Here is an 8,462-nt window from a genome sequence, read left to right on the forward strand (position 1 = left end):
CGATTGCCTAGGGCGACAAATGTGTTGGGGGCGCGCCGAAAAATTATATTTTAATTAAATTCGGGCGGGCGGTTGAACCAATCAAATTAAAAATATATTAAAAAATATATACATTGTTAAATATTGTTATCTGACTATAACCACATCCAAAAAAAAGAAAATAGGGGAATGATATTACATGCTCTTCATGAGGCACGCGCGCGGTCTCTTGCTCTCTCTCCCTCTCTGCCGTGCACGCGCTACGCGGTTTGGAGCACAGTCTCTGTCTCGCGGGGGCGCTCGCTCTAGATTCCTATCTATTTGCTAAAAAATAAAGTGAAATAGGCATTCATTAGTAGTAGGCCAAATAGCAGCATGTTGAAATGATGTGCCAAAATGCGTTTTCTATTAGGCTACAATGAAAATATTGTACAGTAGTAGCCTATCAGATAAGGTCAGGTTTTCCGAAGTGCATTTAATTTAGGCTATTTGTTTATTTTTGTCCCTGTGCGCCGATCGGAGACGGAGTTCACTGCTGATATTCTGAGGTAAGAGCTTTCTAATCTCGCGGCTGTCATCAGCAGCGCCTTCTATCGCCCAATCAGCGGATGGTGGGTGGGTGCGGTTTTGAAAATTTGTCAAAAACATTGGTGTGCGGATGGATGATGAGTTTTGTGATGCGGTTGCGGATAAAATAATAGCGCATCTCTAGGGCGCGGGCTCCCTCTAGGGTTACGGGGGCGTAAAACTCAATCTCGCCTAGGGTAACCAAAGGGCTAGAGCCGGCCCTGGGGTCATGCCTATGCCCCCACCCCTGGCGTGGCATTTCTCCTTACTAGCACTGTTAATATAATGGACTCTCTGGTACACCCAGCCCCATGTCTCCTTCATCGCCACTGGTCCCACTCAGTCTCAAATCCCCTTAAATGCCACTGGACCCGTCCAGCCTCCCACTCCATCCTCCTCTGACAATGCCATTCAGTTTCTCTGCTGCACCTCTGTGGCTCCCTTCAGCCCTGCGGCTCCTTTTTCAGTGGCTCTCCCAACTGCTCGGATCCACCATGGGCTTCCAGCTCTCCAACTCTGCAGTGGTGTGTCGATCCCCTAGCTCTAACTCAGGCCTCCAAGCCTAAGACTCCACCTTAGCCTTCCGACTCATCTGCTTTACCTTGGCACTACAATTCTTCAGCACCACGCGGTCCATCATCCCTCTGGCTCCCCCAGGTTCCAACATCCCTCAGGCTCCACCTTGGTCCATCATCATTCTGGATTTGCCTCGGACTTCCAGGTCTCTGGCTACGCCTCAATCCTTCACCCTTCTGGCTCCACCGGGCTTCTACTTCCCTTCCGTTTCACCATTTTCCTCACTCCCACCGGCTCCGCCCTGGTCAGCAAAGCCCCCGTCTTCACCTCAGTCCTGTGAGCCTGCTGCTCTGCCTTGGCCCTCCAGGCCTACGATGTCATTCCGGGTGTTCGTCCCTTTGGCTCCACATGGGTTTCTACCACTCTAGGCTCCACCCAAGTCGGTTGGGCTCCTGGCTCCTACCTATCACCGGTTCAGCCGTAGGCCTTCATACTAATGGCTCTGCTCTGGGTTGCTGCTTGGCTTCCCTGTCCTTCATCTCCTCCCTGGCTACTCCCTCCATCATCTATTTCCAGGCTCCTCCCTCCAGCTTCTCTTTGGTCCTTCCCTACACTCAAAAAAATGACTCTTTGGTTGAACATGATTTAATCATGGACAGTGGTTCCACGTGATTGCTTCAAGTTATTTGAACACGACTGAATCAGGTTTTTTGGACAAGACTGAATCAAGTTATTTGAACATGATTAAATCAAGTTATTTGAGCACGACTGAATCAGGTTATTTGGACATGATTAAATCAAATTATTTGGACGAGTCTAATTTTAATTGAGTTTACTCACTTCGCTTAAGTTCATCCAACATGAAGTATTTGGGTTGAGATAACATGGTTCCATCATGTGGAACCACTGTCCATGCTTGAATCATGTTCAGCCAAAGTTATTTATTTGTGTCTATTTAATAGACAGTGTTAAAATAACATACCATCAACCTAAATATAGCTTTTCTTTTAATACAATGGTGGCAGTCTAAAGATGGTACTGATTGCATCACTAGCAAACCCATTGGAGTTGCTTTTAAAGTGCTTTTAAATTCTTAGGTCCTCCACCGAAGCACATGCTGGACACTTTACCACAATGGTAACTCACCCATAAACACCTACATATAAGAAAGTCATTTAAAATACCAACATAATATAATTATTTTATTTTTTTATCAAAGAACACTGCACAAAGCAATTACGACAGACCAGGAGGATATTCTTAAGTATTTATTGAAATACAACATTTACTTTACAAAACATTCTCAGGCATAAAACAAAATCAGCGGGCTTTATAGTAAAAATAATTAAAATAACATTAAAACAATCTTATCAGACTTTTTCACCAAATAAGTGAAAACTGCACAAACAAGAAAATATGCTTGTTTAAAATTTCCATTTTAAAATGGTAAAAATGTGTAAATATAAAATAATATTATAATAATAAAATAACTGAAACAGAAGTTTTTAAAAAATTTAAAGGGATAGTTCACTTTGAAATTAAATGTTGGTATGTTTTATCTTACCTGAAGTGCATCCAAGATGTAGGTGTCTGTCTCTGCAGTAGTTTCAATTTTGATATTTTTAGGTCAAACTGTTCTTTGTCTGTCAGTCATATGATGCAGGTATATAGGCACTGTCTCCAAAAGCATGCAGAGAAAAGTCCCACTTAAATTCCCCATCGTAAGTGCACATTGATGGCCTAAGACACTAAACAAGTGGTTTGTGTGATAAAACGAACAGTATTTAAATAGTTTTTATCTCTTTTACACAACGACGTCCAAGTGATCTGTTTACACCGGATTTCTTCCCCAGAAACTAATCTAACCGCCTTCGATTGGACGTTGCATTTTTAAACTCAGCAGAAACGCGTGTGATTGGCTGTACGGCTCAACGCATGCCTTTGATTGACCTGAACAATGAAGCGAGTAGTGTGTCAAGATAGAAGGCTTACAAATTGGGAATAAGTGAAAACTCAACACTCCCGGATAAGTTCGCGCGAGCTTAGGCCATCAATGTGCAATTACGATGGGGAATTTTTTATTTTGGACTTTTCTCTGCATGCTTTTGGATACAGTACATATATACCTGCATTATATGACTGACAGACAAGAACGGTTTGACCTAAAAATATCAAAATTGAAACTACTGCAGAGACAGACACCTACATCTTGGATGCACTTCAGGTAAGATAAAACATACCAACATTTAATTTCAAAGTGAACTATCCCTTTAAGTAAAATGTTTCCTATAGATTCAACAGCACTTTATGAATAAACTGAGAAGTTAGTGTACTCTAAATATGGGCATAAATAAGTGCAAAAAACAGCAGCAGTGCACTGACCAAGACTTGGTAGACATCACCACCTCATCTTCAATCAAAACATCCAGTGAGTTTAAAGACAACGTTCCTCCTCACCGATGGCAACACTGCTGCACCTGGTCAAACTCCTTTTTCTAAATGCATAAAAAAAAAAAAAAAGTAAAGTGTTAGTGTATGTCACCACATATCATAAAAACAACCCTTTTGAGGGCAGACATTTAAATTTTCATAAATTAAAATAAAGGCGTGAAGGATCAGAGTAGTGTAGGGTTTGTGCCCATTTAAAACCCTGTAGTAGTTTTCACAACACGTCTTCCAGAGATGTTTGTCAGAAGGATTTTATTGGGAAAAAATGTCAGGGGTTTATCGGTTGTATGTTCTAGAGCTTAAAAAATAAAAAATAAAATGTAATTTGGCATCAGTCGTTTCTTTATTACAAAGTAGAAAGTAAAGTGGTACTTAAAAAGGATAGTTCACCCCAAAATGAAAATTCTGTCATCATTTACTCACTATCACATCATACCAAACACAAGAATCTTGTTTTTTATATATATATATATATATATATATATATATATATATATATATATATATATATATATATATATATATCCATGGGACCATCCATCAAAAGTCTAGACAATCAGTTTAGCTTCAAGTACATAAAGACATAGCTAATCCATACGAATAAAGCAGTTTTATACAAGCCTTCCAACAAGACACAGGCTTGATTAATACATTTAATTGAGAAGCTTGAGATAGCACAAACTGAGGTTTGTGTCAAGCAAGCACGATTGAGCTTCCCTTTAAAATATTTGCATTACATGCGTGTATTGTTGAATGTATATTATGTGAATAAAAGACTAAATTAACTTACTTTCTGAAGCTTAAAAATAAAGATTTCCTAGACTTTCAATGGATAAAATATGACAAAAATGATGAAATATATTATTTATTTATTTTTCTTAAGATTAACAAAATTATGGTTTTGGAACATGAGGGTGAGTAAATCATGACCATTTTCATTTTATTTTTAGGTGCACTATCCAAGTCATGCATGTATGCTAATGTCAGCTAAAAGGATAAAGTATTCCTAAGTAAATAATGTAGTCCTGACATGTTTCCTACCTTGTGTGTCTTGAAATCATCAGCTGACTCTTCCTTTGAGATAGTAGACATGTCAGGATCGTAGTTCTAATGACATCAATGCCATTTTTGCACTTGAAGGCAAAACACAAAACAATGGTAATGTAACACAATTAAGCAACATTTATTGAGTTTATTTTTATGATTCATAAGACAACTTTCAACGACTGCAAACCTAGTATTAGCAATTACCTGACACCTTTATACAAAATCCAAGGCAAACTTCAGGATAAGTGGAAATATAACACAAATTATATATTTTTATCCATTTTAAGAAAGTATACTATAGCTAGAATATTCAAGACTTCACTGGTATTCTTCTGAAGTAATACAAAGTTACTCTGAATCATAGACAGACTGAAATTTAAGTTGAAATTGAACTTAGCCAATAGGTTCTAAATAAAAAATGGTGGCACACTTCATTACATAAAACATCATTAGTCCTTGGATCTCATGATGTTATTCATGTGGTGCAAGAAACAAAATGGTTTGATGTTAGTTGAGGTTTGCGTAATTTTTCGTTTGGGCTGTGTATGAGTTGATCAAAGATTTAAATTTAATTCTAAAAATATTGCATTTCTTCAGAAGGTTTTTTTTTGCCACTTGTGCTGCAAGACATCTCTGAAACTGAACAATGTAACGTAACAAACAATGTATTTAAATAACTGGTCATAATATGTGACCATTTACATCTCATACAACACTAAAAACAATCAGTTTTTTTTATTATTATGTGAATTCTAACTTTACTTACTTCGTTTTAGGCTCATAGTATTGCATCATCTTGTTGACATTGATATCACACCATCCCTCACTGCCTTTACTCTGAAAATATTTATTTACAAAGCATGAAAACAACATTGTTAGTGTGGGTTTGGGTTTCAAATTAGAAAACGTGAGAAGCAAATAACAGTCTAAAATGTTAACTAATGTTAGCAAAACAGCCATCATAATCGGTCCTCGAGCCACTTGTTCACCGAGACTTCGGCTGCTTTAGTAAGCATTACATGGATATGCTAGATAAAATTGACGAAACAGATCATAAAACGATTAACAAAAAGTTTTAACATTGTAATGTATGAATGGATGGGTTTGCGTTAACGTTACCTGTTGTTTATGTGGTGTGAATGACGGTTAGAGATGTAACGTTAACGTTAACGTTAGAAGATGGTCCGTCCGTCAGCCGTCTCCGTTTTAAAATAAAATAAAAAATGTTTGTCCAACTGTGAGAAATCAAACACAATATTTATTAATTTCCCACTGACAAACTGTGGTGGTGTAAAACACTGCATATTTAACGTAACACATGCCGCTAATAACTGTCTTTGATGTAACGTTAACGTAAGTTAACTTAATGGCGCGCGCGCGTTGGTTCCGTTTCTTTGCTAGCTAACATTAGCTGCTACGTACATTAGCTACTGGGATGGTTAACCTTCAGATAAAGAAGTACGACAATAAGACACAAAACGTTCAAATGTGCTTTAAATGGGGATAAAGAAGTTCGAAATGCTCACCTGTTATTTTTCTTGACCGTTAGCAGTCCTGCTGTGACCCGTGAGTGATGTGAGCGCGCAGCCAGTGTGGGGGATGGGCGCCTGGGGCCCTGGGCAAACAAACGACTGCCTGAGAGAAAATGCGCGCGTTTTTTTTTTGCTTCTTGTGAAACACTCCTGGATAATATTTTGCCATGAGTAAAAGTAGTTAAGTCTTAATGATTTATGTGGCTTTATGATTTAAATTAGATTTATGTATTTACTATTGTTTATGTTTTTATTTGATTAGCTTTTAGTTTAGTTATAAAAGAAAACGGCATAATAAAATGAGCCCTTATGCTATACAAACGTAATTTCTCAGAGACAATTATTTAAAAGAAATTAGAAATCATGGAGTAAGTAAAAAAAAAAATATATATAGGCTATATATATATATTGTGGTCAGGCATAGACGTAAACTATCAGATTAAATTAATTTCTGAGTTACTTGATTGGAACTTGTTCTATTAAAATGAAAACATCAAGTTAAGCCAAAGAGTAACCGTTACAAGTCAGTTTAACATGATGCAATAGTGTTTGAACATTAAACCTGATACAATGGTGTTAAATCGAAATGAATGGTTTAAACAAAGTGAACAACATCAAAGAATCATTTTTTTGAGTGTATGCTGGCTCTCCCATTGGCTTTTCTTTTCCCGCATGGACTCCTCCCCCTGCCTTTCCTCCAATAAACTTTGTTGAATCCCTCTTCTAATGAACTCCCTCCACTAAGGTGTAGTTTCTGTTTATGGTATAAGGATGCGTCTTCTGGGAGGGGGAAGTAATGTCAGGTTTATGTTCTGTTTTATTGACTTTTGTATCACCTTGTTTTCCTGTGTTCTGTTCCTTTTACATTTTTCCCCCACATCCATGCTCTTCATTTGTTGTCAAGATTACTAACTATGTTGCACACCTGGTTCTGGTTAAGTTTGTCATTAAGTTTATTTATTTTTAATAAATAATTTAATTACCCTATTTTTAATTTCCTGCTTTGTTTTAGTTTATCAAAATGGCTACAATTAGATCCACCAGATTATTTTCTTTCGCCTGCCCTTTCTGACGTAACAGTGTAAAAGCCTGCCAGTGACACAAAATTAAATGAGGTAAGATTTTTTTTCAAACAAATAATTTAAAGATTTTTGATTACTTGGAAAAACTTTGAATAGCTTTTCCTTAGTAACGTAAGCAAATCGTTTCTGACAGCTAACCAATTTACTTGTTTTTACATCTTCTTTTTTAGGTGTAAATTGCCAAATAGATTCAATCAACTGATCACTCTATAATATGACTGTATATTATAATAATTTCTGAATATATAAATAAATAATTTAAACAACTTTTCTTTTTTAACATATCTAAAAAAGTAATTTAATCCTGTGACGGCAGAGCTGAATATTCAGCAGCCATTACCGTGATACACGTTTCAGGAGTGTTCAGAAGTATAACATTTATTTAAAATTAAAATATTTTGTAACATAAATGTATTTAGAGTCACTATAGATAAATTTAATGCAACATTGCAGAATAAAAGTATTATTCCTTTCAAACAGTAATAGTACTAGTACACAATAATAAAATTCTTTAAAAAGAAAAACACAACCTTTTTGAACAGTATTGTATACAAACCCACACATGCACAGTTTAACACGTTATGTAAATTTAGCAAAGCGTTTTCAATTTATATTTCAAATGAAAAATATATATATTTTTGAGGTGTATAATTATTGATGTACATATAACTAAAATTCTACATTGCAGATCATTTTCTGTCACCAACTGTTTCTGTGCTTATATGGCATGTGTCTATCTGTGTGTGTTATAAATGAACAGCACCAATTACATATCAATGAAAATCTACTGTGTGGAAATGAAGACTGGCCTTTCCTATTTCCCAGAATAAACTTCATTCATTCATTCATAAAAGCGGGAGACTGCTATGAACGGAAACTTAAACACAAAACCATATGCCTAACACACACACACACACACACACACACACACACACACACACACACACACACACACACACACACACACACACACACACACACACACACACACACACACACACACACACACACACACACACACACACACACACACACACACACACACACACACACACACACACACACACACACACACACACACAGCTCTGAGAGCAAGAGCGAACCACACAGGCTATAATTCCCAGCATTCCAGAGTGAGCGTCCAAGCCACGCTGACGTCTGTGCGTCTGGGAGGAACGCCGCTATTTACCACCACAAACTTCCTCTGCCTGCACATCATTCAGAGAGGAAGAGGCAGAGAAAAAAGGGAAGATGGCATGACTGCTCTCTATTTAGGCAGCATGCTAAGTCA

The 8,462-nt window shown here is 37.2% G+C and overlaps 1 long non-coding RNA gene across 1 annotated transcript; it reads right to left on the minus strand.

The window, feature by feature from the left end:
• Positions 1–2,317: 2,317 nt before the first annotated feature.
• Positions 2,318–6,193, minus strand: LOC306989692. The gene is made up of 5 exons (XR_013795692.1): positions 6,084–6,193; positions 5,677–5,792; positions 5,324–5,394; positions 4,552–4,643; positions 2,318–3,557 (listed from the first exon to the last, which is right to left on the minus strand). It is a non-coding gene; the product is annotated as an uncharacterized lncRNA (long non-coding RNA).
• Positions 6,194–8,462: the final 2,269 nt, after the last annotated feature.

The sequence above is a fragment of the Phoxinus phoxinus genome (assembly GCF_949152265.1).
Source record: "Phoxinus phoxinus genome assembly, chromosome: 21".
Lineage (NCBI taxonomy): Eukaryota > Metazoa > Chordata > Actinopteri > Cypriniformes > Leuciscidae > Phoxinus > Phoxinus phoxinus.